This window comes from Canis lupus, chromosome 33 (genome assembly GCF_048164855.1).
Source record: "Canis lupus baileyi chromosome 33, mCanLup2.hap1, whole genome shotgun sequence".
Taxonomy (NCBI): Eukaryota; Metazoa; Chordata; class Mammalia; order Carnivora; family Canidae; genus Canis; species Canis lupus.
The window spans coordinates 34,863,304-34,889,806 of NC_132870.1; the positions used below are offsets into that span (position 1 = coordinate 34,863,304).

General features: G+C 34.7%; 1 pseudogene; it reads left to right on the top strand.

Annotated features, from left to right (window-relative positions):
* Positions 1–23,438: 23,438 nt before the first annotated feature.
* LOC140623605 (tubulin alpha-1A chain-like) lies at positions 23,439–24,790 on the top strand (annotated as a pseudogene).
* The last annotated feature ends 1,713 nt before the right edge of the window (positions 24,791–26,503 follow it).

The following is a 26,503-nucleotide window of genomic DNA, read 5'->3' on the forward strand; positions in this document are numbered from 1 at the left end:
TATTGACTTCCATTTAAATGCCTCTCTCTAGAGGCATGATCATATTTTATATATACAGTTATGCTTGAAAAATAAACTGGTGAGTGGCATTTCATCTCTCAGTGGGCTCAATAAAAAGGTGAGGTTAGACTAATAAAGGCTATAAATGCTATGAAAATTAAAGTTAATCAGTATTAATGGTTATTATTTGGAGATCTTGAGATTCTTACATAGAAGATCTAGGTAAACCTCAATCCTTTCTAAACTTATCAGCCAGTGATGATGCAATTTCAATAGAATAAACAATCATCCCCCTCCAAGACCCTTAACTCTTTCATTTGGAAACACTAGAGATGCTATGATTTTATATCCTCCCGTAAAGAGATTTCCAAAAATTTGTGAAGTATTTAATGATTTAGTGCATTCATTATTTTAGTTGGCTTTTAGTAGATATATAGTACTTGTTATGTGCCATGGAAGTACTAGAGGCAGACAAAATGTTGAGTAAGGTACGTATTCCCCTAGTACATGTATAGACTGGTTTCAGTATCAAAAAGAATCTAATTATAGTCTTCACCTCTTTATTTAATATATAGCCTAGAAATATTGTGAATGGAAATTAGATAATATTTGTGATTCTTATTAAACTGTATAGCACAAGATAAGCAATCAACAATTAGGATCTTTAAGTATAATACTCAAAAATAGCATTTAAATAGAGGTAAAGACAACCTCAAAATTTCTTAAGTATTTTTCTGATGAATTGTAAAATTCTAACTTTTGCTTTGTTACAATTTTGTCTTTATCTTTAAAAAATTCGAGGCTAAGCGAACAATAATTTTTCTTTAATCATAAAAGTTGAATTAATTCCTATTTTTATTTATTTATTTATTTTATTTATTTATGGTAGTCACAGAGAGAGAGAGAGAGAGAGAGAGAGAGGCAGAGACACAGGCAGAGGGAGAAGCAGGCTCCATGCACCGGGAGCCCGACGTGGGACTCGATCCCGGGTCTCCAGGATCACGCCCCCGGCCAAAGGCAGGCGCCAAACCACTGCGCCACCCAGGGATCCCCTAATTCCTATTTTTAAACCCATTTTGTAACACATAGTGGGCTTTTTTTTTTAAGATTTATTTATTTATTCATGATAGATGTAGACAGAGAGAGAGAGAGGCAGAGACACAGGCAGAGGGAGAAGCAGGCTCCATGCCAAGAGCCTGATGCAGGACTCGATCCTGGGACTCCAGGATCGTGCCCTGGGCCAAAGGCAGGTGCTAAACCGCTAAGCCACTCAGGGATCCCCTACATAGTTGGCTTTGTGAAAAGACATCTCCTTTCAAGTTAAGATTATTCTAAAATTATGCTAAATAAAAGCATTATATATTTAAGGTGTACAAAAAAGTGAAATTAAAGTTGAAAAAAATAAACATAAAAGTGTACACATCATTAGAGCTTGATTCAACAAATTTTCACAAAATAAACCACTCAAGTAACCTCACTGAGACCAAGAAAGAAGAAAATATTAACAATACAGAAGTTCCCTCTTGTACAATTTAGGTCATTCTCCTATAGAGGTAACTGCTGTCCTGATTTCTTTCATGTTAGAATAATTTTGCCCCTTATAAACTGTATACAAATAGAATCATGAAGTATGTACTCATTTGTATCCGGCTTCATCCAATTGACATCATGTATGTAGCAGTAGTTTATTCATTCCCTTTATTGTATGGTAGTTCATTGCATGGATAGCACAATTGGTTTATCCATTCTAATATTGATGGACATTTGGTTGATTACAGGTTTGGGCTCTTATAAATTGTGCTGCGCTGATATTCTGGTGCATATTTTTGCTGACAATATGACTCCATATCTGTTTAGAACAAATGTACTTTTGAGTTTATTTTGTCTCAGCATTATGCTTATGAGAGCTATCACATCACTGTTTATAGTAGTAATTCATTCATTCTGCTTAGTCTGTAATGTCAGAGTTCTGTGTTTTGACATGTGTGTTTTCTTGCCTTTCCCTTTGGTTGCACATTTTTCTGATTTAGGTTGAATTTGCCAGAATGATGTTTGTTCCAGAGAATGACTATTAATAGCTTACTTATTCTTTACCTCTTTACTGCCATCCTAAAACTGCTCCCTTTGTTAGTCAAACACTTGGCAATCAATGTTTAGTGGCCCAGAACAAGGAACTATTACTGTTTTCATCATGTGAAAACCAGAGCAAATACTATATACAAAGAGTTAAAAACCCCTTTAGCATTTTTTAATTAAGTAGATATTGACTTTATGGTTATTTTATTTCCTTTTCTTTTTGGAATCCTTTATAATTAAGCAAAGTCAATGGCTAATTTACTAACACCTTTACTTTTTATTACTCTTTTATCTCACAATGTTTCTAGAAACTTAGAAAGTTATGGGGGGAAAAAACTTGCTTAGACTTGTTCAAAATAATGGTTTATAAAAAAACTAGAGAAAGGATTATTCAATTACATCTGTCCTATCAGGTGGCTCTGGGCTCTTCTCCAGCAAATTGCATTCTGGATGGTTCTTCAGACATTGTTAGCCTTATCTCTATTTTAAACAATCAGCTGTGTCATTTATACTTTTTCTTATCTTGAGATTTAGTTAGTAATACTATGTAAATCTGTATCTTTTCTTTTTCAATTAAATACAATTCTATTGCTTAAGTAAAATTGTACTTCTCAAGTACTGTGTTTTTGGAATTTTAGTTTCTTATTGTTAATACATAATTTCAACATTACCTAGAGATTTTTGCCAATAGTGGTGTTAAAAGTAAGGGTTTAATCATACTATTTGTAGCATAGGATTCTCAAATCTCATACACATAGTAAGGCAGCTAGCTAAAGTTATCCTCAATAATTTCTTAGAATATATTGAAAACATAACTATAGTTGTTGCCTTATGTTATCTATTTTACCTTTCCCACATTTTTTTAGAAAACAACAATTTTTAAAAGATGTAGTTAATTAATCATTTAAGAGAGAGCAATAGAGAGCAGGAAGGGGGGTGGAGGGGCAGAGGGAAAAGGAGACTGAGCAGTGAGCCTGACATAAGTCTTCATCCCAGAAACCAATTCTGGGGGCATAAACAACAGAAAGGGCATTTGGGAATAATGCATTAATACTGAACTATTTTTGAGGATTTGAACTGTCAAAGAAAAAAAATTGCACCAGAGTTAAAAAGGCAAGGAAGGCTTTATTCAAGATTATTGCAATAGGGAAGAGTGAGTGAACTCAATTCCACTGAAACAAAAGGCAAGGGGATTTTTAGTGGATGGGGTGAGCTAATATAAAAGTACCGGAATACACTAGGGATGGAAGTTGGTTTCTGTGATGAGGCTGTCTGTTTTTGCTAATTAGCTCATCAAAGTTAGCGTCCTACCCTCCCACAGAGACTGGAAGTAGGGACCCTATCTTTTTGGATTACATTTCAAAGAGATGACTTCCAGGTTCTTGAGAAAGACATCCTTAGGTTGTAGAAGACATCTCATGAGGCACAAGAATAATTTTCAATGACAAGTTTTCTAAAGTAAAAAAAGAGAGATCAGAGGACTATAGTCAGGAAGAAACCTAGTCTAAAGTTATTCAAGTTGAGGAGGATGTTAGTGCTCTATTGGTTAATACAGAATATTTGTTTTCATACAAAAAGTCCTATACAGAAGTACCTTTGTATTTTTTAATCCAGTGATTTACTTCTCCAAAACAAACTAACCTTGTACTTAGTTTTGGTTTTGAGAATGAGCATTGACTTTTGCTCTGATTTCTGCATGGGCAGAGTTATAAAAACTAATAAGGATATATTTATTATATTGGGCATAGTTAATATCCAAAGACATATTCCTATAACTTCAATATACGTAAACATCAATTCCTAGGCATAACTTTTTTAAGATTTCAAAATCTAGTCTTAATACTGCTTTCAATAGCTTATTCCTGAAATAAGTCCAATTATTTGTTAGTTTTTATAAAGCTACATCTGATGTTTAATTTCTTTTGACTATCAGTGAAACCCAAAAGCAGTGACTCCCTCTGGGCCATAGACAGTTTCCAAGTTGTAATTTAGTATTATCTTCAAATAAAAATAATGAAATATTTCAGCTTCCTTGCCTTCTGTATATTGAATCAATATTTAGTCATTATTAAAACAATGCAAATTTATTATCAGAGAAGAAAACATGGAAAAAATCTTAAAATTACCTTGTACATGTTAATTGCTCACTGTTCAGAGGTCTGCTGACACTTACTGGTTTGTACAGGATTATATAAATTACCACTTTCTGGTTTGCTCTTAGTCATGAATTTCTTGTCTCCTACATTTCTCTCCATCATAAACACTTTTCTTCATCTGCCTGTTAAAATGTTACTTCTAAATTTCACATTGCTACATACAATAAATGAATGCTACAAATACAAATTCTATTAAAATTTATTTTGTAGAATGTGGGTTTATACTTGTATCATAAATAATTGCAAAGGTAGTTACTAAGTGATTTCTCCAGAGATATGCTATTCCTAATGTAAAATAGTTTGTTTTCTTCAGAGATAAATCAAAACAAAATAAAACCACAGAGTACTGATTTTTTAAATCAGTTTGTATATCTGAGAATTGCTGGAATGCTTGAAATATTTGCTTTCTAAAAATTGTTCAAATATGAGTATATTTTGACAACAAATGAATAAATATAGATGAAACTCCTTTGACTCTCAGAAGACTTTAAAATAAGAGCTAATGGAAAAAATAATAATAAGAGCTAATGGGATGCCTGGGTGGCTCAGTGGTTTAGCACCTGCTTTTGGCCCAAAGCATGATCCTGGAGTCCCGGGATCGAGTTCCACATCAGGTTCCCTGTAGGGAGCCTGCTTCTCCCTCTGCCTCTCTCTTTCTGTGTCTGTCATGAATAAATAAATAAAATCTTTAAAAAATAATAAGAACTGGTCATACAAAACATGAGAGACACCTAACTCTGGGAAATGAACAAGGGGTAGTGGAAGGGGAGTTGGGCGGGGGGTTGGGGTGACTGGGTGATAGGCACTGAGGGGGGCACTTGGCAGGATGAGCACTGGGTGTTATGCTAAATGTTGGCAAATTGAACACCAATAAAAAAAAGAAAAAAAAAAAAAAAAGAACTGATCATAGCTCTTAAACAAAACCAAAACAAAAGAAACCTCCTTTGTGGCATTATTTTAAGAGTTTTGTTTTTGGAACTATACATAACTTTCTGGTTTCAATACATCTTTTTTTTTCTTTTAAAGATTTTATTTATTTATTCATGAGAGACAGAGAGAGAGAGAAAAAGAGAGAGAGAGAGAGAGAGAGAGGCAGAGGCACAGGCAGAGGGAGAGGGAGAAGCAGGGAGCCCAAGGTGGGACTCAATCCTGGGTCCCCAGGATCACGCCCTGGGCTAAAAGAGGCGCTAAACTGCTGAGCCACCCAGGCTTCTCACATAGTCTCTCAAATTATCTCAGCATCTTCATTTTCTGGCAGAATGCAAGTATCTAGTGATTATCCCAAGGTCTTTGAAAGCCACTTAAGGGAGGAGCCTTATTTTTTAAATTATCTGTGAAGTAGTCTCCCAAAGGCCAAGCCAACTGCCATTGAACTCCAGAGTGAGTGAAAAATAATCTCTGACTACATTAAATTACTGAGATGCTGGAGCTGTTTTTTTTATAGTAATTAATAATACTTACCATGACCAACACAGACATATTTTGCTTATTGTCATTTCATACTACTGAGATATGGTATTCATGGCCGAAGACATTGTCTCATCTATAAAGAAAGTGTTACTTAAATGTTTTGCCTATTTTATGCATCAGAATCTTGACTATGATGTTTGAAGTCCACATGATTCACATATCTCTATTTAAGCATATTGCAAAAAATTATTTACCTCAGGACTTAAAAACTGTAACAGATATAACAGAACTACCTATTTGAATTACGGAATTCATATTATCACATAAAGCTACTCATTTATATTTATTACATAGTTTAATATATAAGTATATGTGTTTTTTATATATTTATATATAGCTTAATATATAAGTATGCATGTTTTATTTAATATATACTTAAATTTGTTATATAATATAGAGATAAATGTTACATACTTATTTGACTGTAGAATAAAAATATCAGAGTTAAAGATTGATATGAATTTTAAGTACTTTATTTGGGAAAGATTTGGAGATATCTTTTTGCCAGTTTTGTTAAAGGAGAGATCTCTATTTAGTTATTATCTGAATTTTTCTTGTTATATTTTTCAGTTCTGAGGAAATTCTTTTTTGTTATTATTCATATGCTGGGATATTGTCTTCCTCTAAAAGATCTTCATAATCTTTGGAAAATTATTGAGTCTTTGTTAAATTACACAATTTATTTTAAGCACATGTGTGCTGTCTTAAGTTCTTCAGTATTTAAAAAAAGCAAAATAAGAGTGTGTATATACTACCTCCCTGACAAGAACTGTGGAAGTCTGAGAATTTACTCAGTTTGCAAGCTAACAACCTAATCTACCAAACAGTTTCATAGTTTCTAAAAAACAAAAACATTAAACTATCAAGTCAGAAGCAAAGGAATTTATTACAGCAATGTCTTTGGCCAGTGTATCAACTTCCATTGGGCAATGCCCCAAGTGCCAATTCTGGCAAGGAAACACTAAGAAGACCAAGTAATACCTGCACTTGGAGGAGAGTAACCACAGTCTTAGGGAACTTGACTGTAATAAGCAGTAGGGTTGCATTCTCTTTACTCTAGAGGGAAACAGTCAGTGTCTTCCGAACTGTTCATTATAAAAACGGTCTTGAAAGAATTAGAAACAGATAGTGCAGAAACTGAGAGATCGAGGGGAAATTGCCTCACAATCCTACCAAGTAGCCTCTGTATCCATGGATGCTTATATATTTCTATTCAACATCTGTAGGTTATATTAATCTCCTTTTTTCTGTTCTTACTACCATAATGGGGAGCGATTTCATTCTACTCTATTTAACTAAAAAGAATAACATCTAGATTATATTCGGAGCCAAAATCTGTTTCTCCTACTGGACTGAGTCAGAATGTATTGATACTTATTTAGTATTATCCGCAACTAGCTTCTCTGCATTCTGTTTACAGCAGCTTATGGTGTTAATATTTAATTATCTACCACCTGTGGCCTCTTATATGAGTAATGTGAGCCACAAACAAATGATTGTTGGACCTTTCTCTTGAGGGATGTGAACTGCAATAGCTACACCAAGACTTAATGCATACATGTAAAAATAACAAAATATAAGGGACTGAAGGTGAACATAGTTAAATGCCAATGTAAATATTAGTGCTTTATAAAGTCATTCATTTCAGATAAAACTGTTTTTAAAAATGGTTACTAATGGGGGCAGCCCCGGTGGTGCGGGGGTTTAGTGCCGCCTGCAGCCCAGGGATGATCCTGGGGACCCGGGATCAAGTCCCACATCGGGCTCCCTGCATGGAGCCTGCTTTTCCCTCTGCCTGTGTCTCTGCCTCTCTCTGTTTCTCTCTCTGAATAAATAAAATAAAATAAAATAAAAAATCTTTAAAAAAATGGTTACTAATGGATCATCCTGCCAAAAAAGTTATTTAAATAGAAATTTTAATTAGTTGAATATAAAGGTATAATTTTCAGATGTCAACAAAATTAAATTCATCAATTTGGTGTCAAAATTTATCGTTGGACAAAGCAGCACTGCCCAACAGATAAATAATAGGAGCCTCATATGTAATTTTAAAAGTTCTAGTAGGCAAATTAGAATAGAAACAGATGAAATTAATTTTATTATGTTGTATTTAAGTCCATATACCCAAAATATTACTTAAATAAAGAATATAGAATTATTAATGAGTTTGTTTATATTATTTTCTTTATCTTAAGCCTTAAAATTCCAGTGTGTATTTTACGCTTAATGGCATATCTTTGCTTAAGCAGGACACATTTCAAGTGCTCAGTTGCTACAGGTGACTAGCACCTATAATATTGGATAATGTGAAAAATAAAGTCAACTTTCATTTAATTTCTTAATCAAATGGATAAAATGATATTAAATTGAATATTTGTGATGTCAAGATACTCTTTATGAATGTACCTGAGCAAAAGTTTTTAATGTAATCTTTCCATTACAGCAGAATGAAACAGTGGTAAGAATATTGGATTAAGAGCCTGGAGTCACAGGCTCAAGTTTCTACACACTAACTAAGAATCTTGAATGAGTCATGTAAACCCTTGGGTCTTATTTCCTCATATGTAGATGAAAGGCTTTGGGTTTTATGATTTATAAAGTAGTTTTAGTCCTAAAATTCTGTCAATCTGTGCAGACCAAATAAATGGCTAGGGGGAAGATGTAAAATATCATTAACTTGAGAAATAGGTTATCATGGCTTTGGAAAATCAATGGCTATGCTTTACTAAATATAGCTCCTAAGTCTACTTTCTATAGGGTCATATAAAAATCACCTAAACATATGTAGTTAATTTGACCTTAAGCATTGGAATAGTCTGAGAACTAACATTTTACAGAAATTATGGGCATTATCTCATATTTAGATTTGAGACTTATAGGGTGTATTTAAGTCATATATTATCAAAAATTCTACTGAGCCATTGTATCTAGTTCAGAAATGCACTTTTTTTTTCCTTCCAAAAAGAAGTCAGATACAATGAAACAAGCAAAATGTAGTAGAGGGGGAAAAAAAAAAAAAAAACAACGATGTATTTATTAAACATGCTGCAGTCTTCCTAGACACATACATTAACCTGTCTGGCTGAAGGTATTTGCTAATTCATTTAGCCTAAACATTGTCTTGAAAACTCACAGCTGGTTACAAATCCAATCTTTTACAAAGCTCTATACCCGCAGGCAGTTAAAAGAAATATTCAAGTTCAACTTCAGCTTCAATGGGAAGTTAATCATTAAGTTAACTTCCTGATTTTCTTGTACAATTGAGTCAATCACATTGAATTTGCCCTTTAACATTCTGGCTTTTTTTCTGCCAAAAAATTGTTTGGCTCTAGAAGGAGGAAAAACAAAAACAAAAACAAAACCACCAGTATTCGTAGAACAATTAGAAGGTATAGGAATATTTGTTTTGCAACCACTGAGTCTATCATTCCTTTGCTCATGACCCACTGTGTTTGATTTCAGATTTCGGAAACAAATATTTTTGTTTATATTTTATTATAATTATATCCTTAGTTTTTATGGCAATGTAGTTGTCTGCATACAGTCAATAAGAATCGGTCCCAGGCAGCCCCGGCGGCTCAGCGGTTTAGCACCACCTTCTCCAAGCAGTGATCCTGGAGACCCAGGATGGAGTCCCATGTTGGGCTCCCTGCGTGGAGCCTGGTCCTCACTCTGCCTGTGTCTCTGCCTCTCTCTCTCTGTGTCTCTCGTGAATAAATAAATAAAATCTTTAAAAAAAAATCTGTCCCTTCCCCTTATTTAACCAGTATCAATTATACTACCAAGATATACTCTTTGTCGTATTTCATAATAAATCTATTGAATCAGAACTGAAAACCCTTCTTTAAATAATAAGTTGTATTTTGATTTGCAAAGGTAATATAATTGAAACAAAAACAGGATGGGTACCTGGGTGGTTCAATGGTTGAGTTGAGCATCCACCTTTGACTCAGGTCATGATCCTGGGGTCCAGGGATTGAGTCCTTAATTGAGCACCCCACAGGAAGCCTTCCTCTCCCTCTGCCTATGTCTCTGCCTGTCTCTGTTTCTCATGAATAATTAAATAGAATCTTAAAAAAAAAAAGGAAAAGAAAAACAGACAGAAAACTGGCCTGCTAACCTGTTGTATACCTAAAGGTCGTTGGACACTTTACTGGCAAGCCAAAAACCTCAGTATGTGTTGAACACCTTGAATATACAGAAATTCTTCAAAATCAACAAGTACTGCAGGTGTAATACTTGAGGTTTTTAAAAAGTCTAATACTGTATTTCTTAATAGAAGTTCAGGATAGAAATGAATTCTATGGTCTTAACAGTTTGCATTCAAGGAGGTTTACATAGTTAATCCTTTTAGTTGTAGACATTCAAAACAAACCAAAATGTGACCAGCCTTCTTGTTAAATTTGAGTGCCACTTAAGATTATTTCTGATCAAAATGGAGAAACTTTAAAGAAAAACTATAAATACCCATGAAAATTAAAAATATGTATTATGGCAGTTTTTTAAAGATTGTATTTATATATTTGAGAAAGAGAGAGTGTGGAGAGAGAGAGAACACGAGTGGGGTGAAGAGTTGAGAGAGAAGGAAACTCCCCACTGAGCAGGGAGCCTGATGCAGGGATCATAACCCAAGCTGAAGGCAGGTACTTAAGAGACTGAGCCACCTAAGTGCTCATATTATGACAGTTCCAAGAACACCTAAAATGTATTTATTTCATTAAGAGAATTTACCCACTATTTGCTATTTTATTAGAGCCCAGTCACTATGAAGTTGCATGTCTGCTTATAAATTTCTTTTTGGTAGAAAAGATAACTCTGGGCCTATAAACATTACTAGGTTTGTATTTAATGCTGCAACCTTTTTATAATGTTCTTTTTTAAAAAATGCCTTTCATAATGGACTATATATTTTGGTTCTTTAAATGCTGTAGAGTCACCATATTAATTCATTAATGAGTTAAATAATTAATATGCACATTCTATTAATGGAAGCTGTTTTTAACATATGAAAATGATACTTTAACACTTAAAACTATTTTGAAGACTAAATTATTCACGTAATTCAGTTATCTTAGCACTATTAGAAAAGTCAAACTGTACTTCCAGTTTATTCATCTAGGTAAATATGTCTTTCATTAGGACAATAGATTACTCATATACTCAGATAACTGTTTATATATTAATACTCACTTTACCAACCGACCGATTCTAAATTATTATGTCACAAACAATTACATCCAAATAGTTCTCTTGAGCCCAGATTACAAAGTCCTGAAAACATACTTTCCCAGTCTCTCCTATCTGATACTATTAAACCACCAGAGCCCAGATTCCAAAACCTTATATGCTCTGCTAACATTTCCTTTTCTGAAACTGCAAAGATTCTATCAAGATGTATTCTCCTTTAATAATAAGGTCTAATGAACTTAGCTAAACTAGAGCAATAGGTTATTTTAGTGATCTATTGAAAAGAAAGTTGACGGTTTGTGTTCTGGGCCATGGACTGGTCTTTGACTTAAAGAGTTTTAGTATTTATGAGGATATGCTAATTTGTATGTGGAGAGCATAACTTTTGTCAGATGATAACAGTGTTCTGCATATCAAAAATGTAAGGTTCAGTCTTTAAAGAATTTACACTCTGAATTATTTTAATGATAATTAAGTTTCTGGATCTACTTTATTATTATACTTACAGAAGCCAAGTTCTTTAGACAGGTGCTTAGAAAATTTGTTATTGAGCTTTTTCTAGGCACAGTATTTTCAGTTCCTTTTAAATTTCCTTCTAGTTTCTTAATCGTCTTGTGTGTAAAAGCCAAGATAATGGCTGCTAAATCTCTTATTGTTTATTTTTACTCTCATAAAGCACACTAATATTTACATTTCATAATGGATGACTTCCTGGGACAGATATACCAGATTTCCCTATGTAAAATGATCAAAAAGAAAGAGTCCAAAAAAAAGTAATGAAAAAAAAATCTGTAAGGGAAATCTTAGCAGAGCTATGGCATCAAGAGTGGTAACGTGTCAAGTCATTCTTATTATAATAGCATTTCCCTTTATTTATCCAAAGGTTATACCTTAAGGGACTATGTATATAAAATAATAAAATTATAGAAAATGTAAGTAGTTTGAGGAAATTTTTTCTTGAATAGCATACAGTTTTAGCATTGGTGTTTACCTTTTTAATGCTTACTTTTTCCAACTTTCTATAATCCCTATATAAGCAAAATGAATAAAAATATTTTTATTATTCCATAGATTACCTACGTGGCCTGAATTATGTGCCTTCCTGTCCAGAAATTACATTTTTGTAAAACTGTGTAACGAATACAGTGGACAGAGTAGAAATTGACAACTACGTACACTTGTCTCCTAACACTGCTCCCAGGACACCATGAGTTAAGTTCTGTGTATTTTTTTCCTACTGGATGACAGTGGATGAAGAGAAATATAGGCTCATTGGCTCCTCCTGAGAAAGAGATTAACTGGCCTCCTCACCAAATCCTCAGAGGGACTGGAGAGGCTGGAGGACATTGATTCGTTGGTTTTGAGAAAAAAGATAACATGCATAAAATGTATTTGCCCAATCACCAAGTCTGATTGGTGCCCCCTCTCAATCTTCAGACTCTTGACCATCTTTCATCAAATATATGCTTGCCTCTTTCTGATGCCTTCCTCAATATTGATATACAGGACCAGCCTCAAGATATAATATAAATTGTGTTATTCCACAGAACTCTGAGCTTACAATGGATTTATGCTTAGTTTCATTCTCTGCTTTCACCATCTTGAAAGTCTTAATATTTTTTTAACAAAGGGCTACATTTTCATTTTGCTCCGGGTCCTGAAAATTGTGTTGCTGGTCTTCCTATTATATGAAAAGAGGGGTCATCTCTCATTGAGTTATTTCTTTTTAAAGTTAAGAGAAATTATAATTATTAACTTAATTACTGTATTTTGCTTATAAAGAAGGTAACATTCTAAATTCTATTTTTTTAATAGTTAGTATGATGTAAGAGAACTTGTTTTGGAATCAGGAAATGTGGATCCTGGCTTGAATACTGATGTTGGAAAAGACATTAGGGTTTGAAGCCAACAGCCAAGAAAGAATTCTTGAGATGTCTTTAGTGCAAAAAAGGTGATTTTATTAAAGCACAGGGACAGGACCCATGGGCAGAAAGAGCTGCATCGGGGTCATGAAGAGTGGCCCATTACATACTTCCAGATTGGGCAGGGGTTAGCGATAACATAAGTCTCTACAGAATTTTGGAAGGAAGGTTTTCAGGACCTTGAGGGGGCTAGCTATTGTTGGGAAAAGGTCATTTATTAGTGTCTAATAAAACCTTAGTCATGAGACCCTTTATATCAGTGGATCATATGCTTGGGGGATGATTGCCAGGATATACCTTGGGAGTGTGGTTAGAGATAAAGGAAATTTCTAAAGGAATTTTTTATATGTTAAAATAGACTTACAGGGTCCTGGGGGTCAGGCTAAGATTGCCTTTTGCCCTTAGCAAAGTAGTAACATCGAGGCAGTTGAGTCCCTAGAGGAATGTCACTCTGCCTGTTTCAAGGACATGTCAATGAGCTATAGGTAGTAAGGAAATTTACTAATTTTTCTTCTACCTTTGTTTCTCACATCAAATGCCAGTGTTTTGCTTCATAACCTTAGGACCTCTATGATTTCTCGTTCTTTTTCCAGGAACAAAAGATCTACTTTTTAATAGATTTAAACTAGATAATCTTAAACATTCTAGTTTTAAATTTTATACAAATTTGAAGGAGAAGAATAATTCCCTTTTGGTTGTTTTTTTTGCCATTCCCACCCCAAGTCATTTTGCTTTTTTCTCCTTGAATTGAAAATAAGGAGGAGAAAAATCAAAATTTAGAGTACAGGGCCAAAGAAGCATATGTGGATTTGTGATGTATAATTATGGATAGTTAAAAAATATTTAAAGAATTACTTCCTGATACTTCATCTACTGACTCATCAGCAGGACTAGAAATATTTTTGTTTCTTGTGATTAGATCTTGCTGTTTCATTGCAGATCACACACACACACACAAATACATATATGTTCATGTATAGTGTGTGCAAGTGTATGTGTATATATGGAGTCTGTGTGTGTATATATGTATACATATATGTATGTTTATATACACGCATACAATAATAGTTTAACCTGAATAAATTCTTTTATTTTCTAATAAATTCTCCATATTGCTGTAAATGAAAATATATCCTTTGCTTTAACATAAGTCCAGTAAAGCTTCAACATAACACAGCATGATGGGTCCAAAGAGATCTAGAGCATAACCTTCAGGGATGTATCACTGTGAGGCTGACGGAATGGACTAAGTAGCCTATTAAAACCAGCTGCTCTGGCTTTGCCTGCTGAATCTCCCCTGTGGCCCATGCTTTGGAGCAACCAGATGCCATTTTTCAGTCTGGATTAAATTACCTGGTCCTGTGGTTGGTTTTCCACTGTCCTCATCCTCTCCTTGTCTATCTTCTCTCATACCAAAGAAGGTAAGAACTCTAGTGTTCCTCTACTTGAAACTGTGTAGAAGACTGGAGGCAGATATCATGAATTCAAAATTTATTGTATTTAAATTTTGTTATCCCAGGTAATTTTTTCACAGGTCTTTTTAATTGTTATTTTAAAATTCCATAATCCTGAATAATTAGAAAACCCTCTTTTATCTAAATATGTGACCAGATATATCTTCACCTAAATACCCCCACCATGAATAAAAACCCTCCCTATTCTCTCTGCTGCTCTTCATTATTTATTAGCTGTCACCCTACTTGTTTTTATTTATCTTGTTTATTCCGTCTTTCTTGGCTAGAATGCAATTCTGACGAAGGCAGTACTTTATTGACTAACACTGTTGTATGCAGTAGCTGCATACTGATTATTTCTTAAATTAACAAATAGTGTTTAGCAAAATCATTTAATTTTTATCATGAAGTTAAAATTCCATGTTGTGTGTGGGATTCTGATAGTTTCTATTAAACAGAGTTTTAAAGTTACTCAGCTTGGATACAATGTTTAGATGATAATTAAATTAGTCCTCACCTTTTTCCTTAATAGACACATTTTTAAACTCATACAAATGACTAAAAGTTTTGAACATCAGGACTTAAAAATGCAGAAACTGGGCTTTTTAGAAAAAAAATGATGTTTGAGCATTCTATAAATCATAGCCCAAGATAGTAAAAATAAATAGTTTACATAAAATAAAGGAGTTGAAGATTGCATATGTGTACTAGCTAATTTTTACCCCAAAGGAACTACATTTCCATTGGCTGAAAGACTAGAGCACAACAGAGTTAAAGCTCTGTGTTCCCTTTGAGGGAAAACTCACAAAAGATATTAAGTTTGTGTGGGGATCCAGAGGTTAACAATCTGGTGGTCAATAGCCATGATAGGACATACAAATGCCAAGAGTGCAGTGAAATTTGTACGTTTGAATCCTACCAACATGGACTGTAGACCACCAAATACCTGCTGACTCATCAGGTTCTTATCATAGGGTTAGATTTAACACTCACTGCAGCATTCTTAGCCCTATACAAAATGTAGATCACACTTGGGAAGAAGAGGAGAAGGCAGAAAATCGTGAGAAGAAACCTGAATTAAACAATTCTTCAAAAAGTTTAAATCCTCCATAAATAACAGAACTACCTTGGGTTGCTAGATATATTTTTCATTTTTAGCATGAATGAAGCTTCAAAACCTTAGGTTCATGATAAGTAAAGAAGTCATAATATTTTTGCTTCTCTGTAAGCATAAGAAATTAGTTTTTCCCATTAAACTCTGATACCTACTGATCTTTTTATAATCTCCATTGTTGCCTTTTTCAAAAAGTCACTGGGGCACCTGAGTGGCTCATTCGATTGTTTACCTTTGGCTCTGGTCATAATCCTTGGGTCTTAGATTTAGCTCTATAGTGGACTCCCTGCTCAGCAGAATCTACTTCTCCCTCTCTCTCTCTGCCTTTCCTCACTCATGCTCTCTCTTTCTCTTTCTCAAATAAATAAAGTCTTTAAAAATATATGTCATATTGTTAGAATCATGCAGTTTATAGCCTTTTAAGAATGAGTATTTCCCTTAAAATATGAATTTAAAGTTCCTCCATTTCTTTTTATGACTTGATCATTTCTTTTTAGCACTAAATAATATCCCATTTCCTGGATGTACTGCAGTTTATAAATTCACCTACTGAAGGACATCTTGGTTCTTACCAAGCATTGGCAACTATGAATAAAGCTGTTGGAAACAGACTTGTACAGGGTTTTGTGTGTACATAAGCTTTCAACTTCTTTGGATAAATACTAAGAAGTCCAGTTGAGGCCATGATTTTCCCTGGGTCCTCTTCTCTCTTACAAATCCAAGAAGACTTGTTGATTTTTTGGTGTGTTTAGCTTTCATCTGTTAGGATAGAGTGGTGAGTTCCAAGCTCCTTAGATTTAAAACTGAAAGCAGGAAAACTATTTTTTAAAATAGTGCCATCATGTAGGCAAGAAGTGATAATGGTTTAAACCAAAGTCATGAGATGGAAGTGATAAGAAAAGCTAAATATGTTTTGAAATTACAGTCAATAGGATTTCATGATGAAACAGATGTGGTGTGAGAAGAAAAGTAGGGATTTAAGACTTTAAGTTGAGACTGAAGGGGTAGAGTTTATTGGGATATGTGTGTGTGTGTGTGTGTGTGTGTGTGTGTGTTTTAAAAGTGAAAATAAAGATGCCTGGGTGGCTTAGTGGTTGAGCACCTGCCTTGGCTCAGGGCATGATCCCAGAGTCCTGGGATTGAGTCCCACATCAGACTCCCTGCATGGAGCCTGCTTCTCCCTCTGCCTATGTCTCTGCCTTTCTCTCTCTGCCTCTCTCATGAATGAATGAATAAATAAACAAATAAACAAATAAATAAATAAAATCTTTAAAAAAAAACCTTGAAGATCAGCAAACTTATAAAATGTTCAAGTAATAACCAGTGTTGATATTTCATTTATAGGTAGAATTTATTTATTTTTAGAACATTGAAAAAAATTTTTTCCCAGCAAACAAAACAGTAGGAGATTCAACAGAACTAATATTTGCTTCCTTTAGAAATATTTAGGTCACTTTATTTTTGAACTAATTTGGAAAAAATGTATTTTATAAAAATATTTACATAAGATACCTTCTAGATTTCTACTGTTTAGGTCCTTTTATATTGATTATGTTTTGAAGTTAATGGTGATGAGTAAATCATAGCATAGAGAATAGTTTATTTATCATTCCTTCTTAATTAACTAGTATTTATTCCTTTGGATTAACTACCTTTTTAGTTTAGGATATCATCACACAATCCTTTATTATTCTGGCCCATAAATAACCAGAATAAATTAAATTTACAAGGTTCCAGTCTTATGTTTCAGAACTATCAATAATTTCTGTCATAAACTTTTCATTAAAACTAGGTATAATTAATAAAACTGAATAATCACTGTAATTTTATTTTCCCATAGTCTATAGACTTTGGAATTTTGATCTCCACACAGGAAAAAAAAAAAAAGCCCCGTGGAAACAGACAAAAATAAAGGTACAGAGTAGCCATAATTGGATAATTAACTCTTAAATAGCTTATACTTGGTTGAAAGATAATTTAAAATAAAATTTGACAAGGGAGGTTTGATAAGAATTCACTGCTTTTAGAAATAGAAATGACAGTAACTTGTGCCATTGGCATAAACAAGCTTTGGCCCAGTATTTCATTCATAATGTCATAAATTTAAGAGAATTACATGTTAAATGATGTTTCTCTGAGATAATTTTCTAATAGTCAAATTTCAATTAATACTTAATTTTCAAGGCCAGCGATTTAATGATAAATTCATTTTTTGAACAATGCACCATACTAAGTAACAGAGACTAATTTGATTTTTTCAAGTGTATCAGGTGAAAGGAATTCATAATAATGTAGTGATCACTATATATCTGTATGTTAATGTTACCAGGTAGTCATCTTGAAAGACTGGAAATGATTAATATGTTAGTGTATAAACCAGAGAAAATCTTCAACACTTAATAGAGACAGGAACATTTATGACAATGTAAAAACATCTGCCCAAGAAATTGTTTTCAAAACTCTGAAAATTATAAGCAATTATAAGAATTTTACCTGACTATACTTATAACTCTGACTTAGTGACAGCTTAACTGGTATTAAGCTTCATTTTTTCAGCACTAGGATTTTGGGATAATCACTGTGTGCCTGTAATTTATACTCTTCATCTTCCTTCTTTGTATGTGCTAAAAATGTTTTGGCAATATATTTTTAAGATGGTAATTACATTGGAGTATAAGATTGATTTTATTTTTTAAAGCTAGTGAAAAGAAATTTGGTGTTACTATACTTACCTAAAAGTTTGAGAACTTAAATTTTCTCAATTTTAATTTTATTCTTGTATAAAATAATACCAAGCTAATCATTTCCATTATGAATGAATATACTTCAATTGCACGTGTTTATTAATAGCAAAATATAAGATTACTAAGAAAAATATAGTGAGGATTGTTTGGCAAAATATGGATTTTTGTATCAGGCAAACTGATATTCAAATCTTAGCTTCATTGCCTACTCTATAACACCTGTAATTTCAGTCTCAGTTCCATCTGTAGAATGAGAAATATTTCTTCTGGAAAGGACAATGAGATGATGTATATTAAGTGTTTATTCAAGTGGCCAACACGTTGTAAATATTTAATGAATAATAATTATTGCTGTTGACCAACAATGCACTTTTAAAAAATAAAGATTATATTTATTCACTATTATTATTACCAAAGCATAATTCCTCTGGTGTTTTATTCACATTAATTAAAAAAAACTTTCATATCAAAAGAAAATAAAAGAGGATGAGTGGTTAATGAAAAGATCATGAAACTATATGTGAAGGTCAAAGAGCACTAGCAGAATAGCAATCATAAAATTCTGTGAACTTTTAGACTTCACTGGAGAACACAGCTCAACATCCTTCTGTATAATACATTTCCTTTTCAAATATTCAGCCTGCCATGTCTCCATTTGAAAAACTAAAACAATATATTTTTTTTTACATGATGCTACATTTTTTCTTCCAATCTGCATAGGGGGAAATTGAATACAGATGACAAAAAATGGTACATATACTTTATTTTTTTTTTATTTTTTTTTTTTATTTATGATAGTCACAGAGAGAGAGAGAGAGAGAGAGAGGCAGAGAGAGAAACAGCCTCCATGCACCGGGAGCCCGACGTGGGATTCGATCCTGGGTCTCCAGGATCGCGCCCTGGGCCAAAGGCAGGCGCTATACCGCTGCGCCACCCAGGGATCCCGGTACATATACTTTAATAAAGATTCTGGATTACTAGTTACAGAGTCCTGAAGGCTATAGAAAAGGATTTGATGGCTGGTAACCTTGAAATTTGAGTATTAGGAAATGATTAAACCTAACAAGAATAGGTAAATTAAATACTTAGTATTCTCTGTCAATGTTTAATGTCTCTAAGCAGAACTCCACAGTCTCTATTTTAATTTTTTAAATTTAATTAAATTTGATTTTTTAATATTACAGAAATATGTTAAAAGCTTTAAGTAAAATTATAAAAATGACACAAAATCAAATATGTACCATAAGTATGAACCTATTTCATTTACCTCGATTTTCTTGGGAGTTTCTGCTTCATTTGCTTGCTACACCCCTAAAACTTTTATTTTTCTATTGTATTTCACGTTTGATATAACAGGAAAAAAACAAGTTTCAAAAATAAAAATAAAAAAAAATTACAGGGGTGCCTGGCTGGCTTAGTAGGTAGAGCATGTGGCTGTTCATCTCAGGGTTCTGAGTTTAAGCCCCAAATTGGGTGTAGATATTACTTTAAAAATTAAAAAAAATTCTGAAAGCCTTTCTCCAAAGATCAGGAATATGACAGGGATGTCCACTCTCACCATTGCTATTCAACAGAGTACTAGAAGTCCTAGCATCAGCAATCAGACAACAAAAATAAATAAAAGGCATTCAAATTGGCAAAGAAGAAGCCAAACTCTTCCTCTTCACAGATGACATGATACTGTATATAGAAAACCCAAAGACTCCACCTCAAGATTGCTAGAACTCATACAGCAATTCAGCAATGTGGCAGGATACAAAATCAATATACCAGAATCAGTGGCATTTCTATACACTAACAATGAGACTGAAGAAAGAGAAATTAAGGAGTCAATCCCATTTACAATTGCACCAAAAGCATAAGATACCTAGGAATAAACCTAACTGAAGAGGTAAAGGATCTATACCTAAAAACTACAGAACACTTCTGAAAGAAATTGAGAAAGACACAAAGAGATGGAAAAACTTTCCATGCTCATGGATTGGAAGAATTAATATCGTGAAAATGTCTATGCTACTCAGGGCAATTTACACATTCAATGCAATCCCTATCAAAATACCATGGACTTTCTTCAGAGAGTTGGAACAAATAATCTTAAGATTTAGGTGGAATCAAAAAAGACCCTGAATAGCCAGAGGAATATTGGAAAAGAAAACCAATCCTGGAAGCATCACAATGTCAGATTTCAAGTTGTATTACATAGCTGTGATCATCAAGACAGCATACTACTGGCACAAAAACAGACACACAGATCAATGGAACAGAATAGAGAACTCAGAAATGGGCACTCCAGTCTATGGTCAACTAATATTCGACAAAGCAGGAAAGAATATCCACTAGAAAAAGGACAGTATCTTCAATAAATGGTGTTGGGAAAATTGGACATCCGTGTGCAGAAGAATGAAACTAGAAAAACACAACCTACAGAATGGGAGAAGATATGTGACAAGTGACATATCAGATAAAGGGCTAGTATCCAGGATCTATAAAACTTATCAAACTCAACAGCAAAGAAACAAAAAATCCAATCGTGAAATGGGCAGAAGACATGAACAGACATTTCACCAAAGAAGACAGACATGGCCAACAAGTACTTGAGAAAATGCTCTGCATCACTTGCCATCAGGGAAATACAAGTCAAAACCACAATGAGATACCACCTCACACCAGTGAGAATGGCAAAAATTAACAAAACAGGAAACAACAAATGTTAGAGAGGGTGTGGGGAAAGGGGAACCCTCTTGCACTGTTGGTGGGAATGTGAACTGGTGCAGCTACTCTGGAAAACTGTGTGGAGGTTCCTCAAAGAGTTAAAAGTAGACCTGCCCTACGACCCAGCAATTGCATTACTGGAGATTTACTCCAAAGATACTGATGTAGTGAAATGCCAGGACACCTGCACCTCAATGTTCATAGCAGCAATGTCCACAATAGCCAAACTGTGGAAGGAGCCTTGGTGTCCTTTGACAGATGAATGGATAAAGAAGATGTGGGTCTATATATACAATGGAATATTAGTCAGCCATCAGAAGAGATGAGTACCCACTATTTGCTTCAACATGGATGGAACTGGAGGGTATTATGCTGAGTGAAATAACTTAATTGAAGAAGGACAAACATTATATGGTTTCACTCATATGTGAAATATAAGAAATAGTGAAAGGGATTGTAAGCGAAAGGAAGGTAACTGAGTGGGAAAAATTAGAGAGGGAGACAAACCATGAGACTCCTAACTCTGGGAAAGAAGCAAAAGGTTGTGGAAGGGGAGGTAGATGGGGGGATGGGGTAACTGGGTGACAGGCACTGAGGAGGGTCCTTGATGGGATGAACGCTGGGTGTTATACCATATGTTGGCAATTTGGATTTAAATTAAAAAAGTAAAACAATAATAATACAGTCATTTACAGACTTGTGTGCTATTTTCAATATTATGCAAAACCAAATGAAAACTTTTTTATTTGAGCAGCAGTATAGTTTTTCAACTTCTGTTGACAAGAGAGATTTATATAGAGAAAATTTGGAAACATCTGAATAATACACCATCATCATTATCATCATTATAATAATCAACAGTATTGTTTCCGATAACTTATAGTAAAGTATACACTGTTGGGACAGAAAACCATAAGTTTTAGGTAGAGAAATATATTGAATGTCTGCAAAATACTGAAATATTTTGAATCTAAATCTCAAGTATAATAACTGATTTTTCTTCTTAATGCCTATTTGTTTTAATCTTTTCTAAACTTTGAGAACCTTGGTTGACAGTTCAGGAAGAATGAGCAATTTTTCACTCATTTGTTTCAATGAATTGGTTGTTCTTTTCCAGGATAAAGCTAACTAATAAGAAAAGTGTACATAGGAATCATATGAGCTTTGAGATGACAAAAGAGTCAGCTATAATGTCACTTTCACTGAGTTATAGTTTATTTAAAGAAACATTACATGCCTTCTAAAATTTTTTTAAGAACAAGGTAAGTGATAAAAAGAAAATGACAATACTGTTATTAGCAGACAATGATAATTATACTGCTTACATAAAGTGTTTTCAAAAGATAAAAGATATTGCTACATTTCTAATATTTTTATATCTCTCATAGTTTAATATCCTAATTATTTAGTCATATATCAGGAAAATAGGTGTATTTGGTAATAATAATGAGTGGTTATTAATGCTTATGCCTCCTTTGCCATCAAACTTGAATATTTCAAAGAATATACCTGCAAGTTAATCTTACTAGTTATTTGCATAATTAGCTGATAGAAGTTACATTTTCAGTCTGATGAATTACAGTTATCTCCAATCCATCTAGTAATGAGAGCATGGTAATAAATCTACTTTTCCAAGGTTTTCCTTTGAGCTAATAATCTAAATAGCAGTGTTCTCTGAGACTTGTGTATTTTGCTCATTTCAAAATTTCTCTACATAATTCTCAGGATCTTCTACTGGCAAATAATTATGAAGCATTCCTGCAGTTGACAAAACTGACAGTCTAGGACAATTATATAAATTATCTCCTTTGAAAAGATACTGTCCTGAAAACATTACCTTACTAATAGAAGCAACACTTTCTACAGGGCTTGAGTAATAGATTTTTATGGGAAAATGGTAGGAAGCCAAAAGGTAGTTCCCTAGCTGAATAATATAGATTGAAAAAGAGTGAATAGAAAAAGCAATTTTAAAAGGGAAACCTTTTGGGGGACCTTGCCAGCTGACCAAAGACAATTAACAATTTATACTGTGCATGTAGAAAGGAATGGTGGTTTTCATCGTGCTGCGTGAGGAAATTAGCCCATGTCCCATGTCCAGACTATTAAATATCTGCATTTATTTACAAATATTTCTTGTGTTAGTGAAGAAGTGCTGTTTGTGGAGAAAAGAGACAAATTCCACTTGATTTCTGTTGCTAAGAACTAAGTGATCACTATCTGGGCCAAAATAATGGCCATGAAAATGAACTGGAATGGGTATACATGAAAAATATTTCAAAACTGATTGTGTTCTTAGAAGTTATACAGTAGAATGTAAACTAATCTGATTTTCCACAATATTACAGACAGATGGGAACCTACCATTTACAGACAATTTTTCTGTAGGAAAAAAACAAAAAACAAAAAAGACGCACAGGTTCTCTTGCATCAACTACCTAAGAGTCGTGCTGTAAGAAGCAACAACCTCTCCTCTTCTTCTCTGCCATCTGCTCAGCAGCCACAAAGCAGCAACTGTGCATGAATACGTCTCCATCCACGTTGGACAGGCTGGTGTCCAGGTTGGCAATGCCTGCTGGGAGCCCTATTGCCTGGAACATGGCATTCAGCCCAATGGCCAGATGCCAAGTGACAAGACCATTGAGGGAGGAGTGACTCCTTCAACACCTTCTTCAGTGAGACAGGCCCTGGCGAGCATGTGCCCACCGCAGTGTTTATAGACCTGGAACCCACAGTCATTGATGAAGTTCACACTGGTACCTACTGCCAGCTCTTCCACCCTGAGCAACTCATCCAGGCAAGGAAGATGCTGCCAGTAACTATGCCCAAGGGCACTACACCATTGATAAGGAGATCATTGACCTTGTCTTGGACTGAATTCGGAAACGGGCTGACCAGTGCACGGGTCTTCAGAGATTCTTGGTTTTCCACAGCTTTGGAGGGGGAACTGGTTTTGAGTTCACCTCCCTGCTGATGGAACATGTCTCTGTCGATTATGTCAAGAAGTCCAAGCTAGAGTTCTCCATCTACTCTGTTCCCCAAGTATCCACAGCTGTAGTAGAGCCCTACAACTCCATCCTCACCACCCACACCACCCTGGAGCACTCTGATTGTGTCTTCATAGTGGACAACGAGGCCATCTATGACATCTGTTGTAGAAACCTCGATATTGAACGCCCAACCTACACTAACCTAAATAGGTTGATAGGTCAAATTGTGTCCTCCATTACTGCTTCTCTCAGATTTGATGGAGCCCTGAATGTTGATCTGATGGAATTCCAGACCAACCTGGTGCCCTATCCCCACATCCACTTCCATGTGGCCACATATGCCCCTGTCATCTCTTCTGAGAAAGCCTACCATGAACAGCTTTCTGTAGCAGAGATCACCAATGCATGTTTTGGGCCAGCCAACCAGATGGTGAAATGTGACCCTCGCCATGATAAATACATAACTTGCTGCCTGTTGTACAGTAGCAACGTGGTTCCCAAAGATGTCAGTGCTGCCATTGCCACCATCAAGACCAAGCGTACCATCCAGTTTGTGGACTAGTGCTCCACTGGCTTCAAAGTGGGCATTAATTTTCAGCCTATTACTGTGGTACCTGGTGGAGACCTGGCCAAAGTATAGTGAGCTGTGTGCATGCTGAGCACCACCACAGCCATTGCTGAGGCCTGGGCTTGCCTGGACCACAAGTTTGACCTGATGTATGCCAAGCATGCCTTTGTTCACTGGTATGTGGGTGAGGGCATGGAGGAAGGAGAGTTTTCTGAGGCCCGTGAGGGCATGGCTACCCTGGAGAAGGATTATGAGGAGGTTGGTGTGGATTCTATTGAAGGAGAGGGTGAAAAAGAAGGAGAGGAATACTAAAGTTAAAAATGTCACAAAGGTGCTGCTTTTACAGGGAAGCGTATTCTGTTTTGAACATTGAAAAGTTGGGCTCTGATCAGTTAATTTGTATGTAAGCAGTGTATACTCTCATATACAATTATTGACCTATGCTTTAAAACACAATACTTAAAAAAAAAAAAAAACACTTTGTTACATTTCTCTGATGGGTTTCAATAAAGTATTCCCTGTTTTAAAAACAAATAAAGAAATAAAAAACAAACGAACAAACAAAAAGGACATGGTGTTCTTTATTTACCTCACCTCAGTCTCTTTGTTTTCTTTTATGTTCTGTCCTAAGTAATTATTTTATTGTTATTTCTCAAAGATCAATTCTATTCTTTAGCCTACCAGACAATGTTACTCTAGTTTAATGCAATTTTTTTTGTATTTTGCTTAACTTTTTCCATCATTTAAGAACGTTTTATAGAGATATAAACCCATTGATTAACAACTCAGTGTATGTGCTGCCTTAATTTTTGGTTAAATTATCAATGTCAAAATTTTATCTTTGATGATCAATCTTTCTTGAATTTGGCTATAGGATAATGTCTTTTTTTTCCCATTTAGAACCTATAAAATTGTCTTTTCAAAGTCTAATTCTATTCAGTTTTTATTTTCTTGACAATTATGATTTATGAAATAAGTTGAATACAGAATGACATTTTCTCTGATTTTTTTCCTCGGTCTACTGAACAATTAAATTATCATTAGGTCACATGGCATAATCTTATCAAAATGAGTCAGAAAACATTAGAAGCAGGTGTTAGGGGGTAGATGGGGCAGAGCATTTCCTAGCCCTGCCCAAGTACCTATACTGATATTTTCCCATTAGTGTCTCTATACCTTTGGGGATTAAGGACTTTACTTCTACTGTGGTTTAGGGAGGCTTCTTGGCATTTAACAGAGAAAGTGACCACAGTTGGAGTTCAGATAGATACTCATCAAACTCCAATGTCTCAGGAGATGGTCCTTCTGCAGGACAACCCACAGACAATGGGCAGTTAACTCTTTAACATGTTGAATGAGATGTATACAATGCTTCTCATCATGGATTTCCCCCATGTAATTGGTCTCCTTGATGCCTTCTTAATTTGTTTAATCAATATAATCAATTCTTTGTATATTCCCTCAATTCCATACCTTCTTTCTTTACTTGTGCAAATTCTTGGTGAAACCATAGCCTTGTTTAAATTCATATCTCTGCACCAGTGCAACTGAATAAGGTTACTTTAAAAACAGAAGAGTATATATATATATATATATATATATATATATATCCACATTCACACACACACACACAATGAAATATTACTCAGCCATCAAAAAGAATGAAATCTTATTATTTGCAACAATAGGGGTGGAGCTAGAGTGTCTTATGCTAAGTGAAATAAGTCAGTCAGAGAAAGACAAATACCATGTGATTTCACACCATTTAAGAAATGAAACCAATGAACATAAGGGAAGTGGGGGAAAAAAGGAGGCAAATCATAAGAGATTCTTTTTTTTTTTTTTAATTTTTATTTATTTATGATAGTCACAGAGAGAGAGAGAGGCACAGAGACACAGGCAGAGGGAGAAACAGGCTCCATGCACTGGGAGCCCGATGTGGGATTCGATCCCGGGTCTCCAGGATCGCGCCCTGGGCCAAAGGCAGGCGCCAAACCGCTGCACCACCCAGGGATCCCCAAGAGATTCTTAATTATAGAGAACAAACTGAGAGTTGCTAGAGGAGAGCTGGGCAGGGGAGGGGCTAAATGGGTTGTGAGTATTAAGGAAGGCA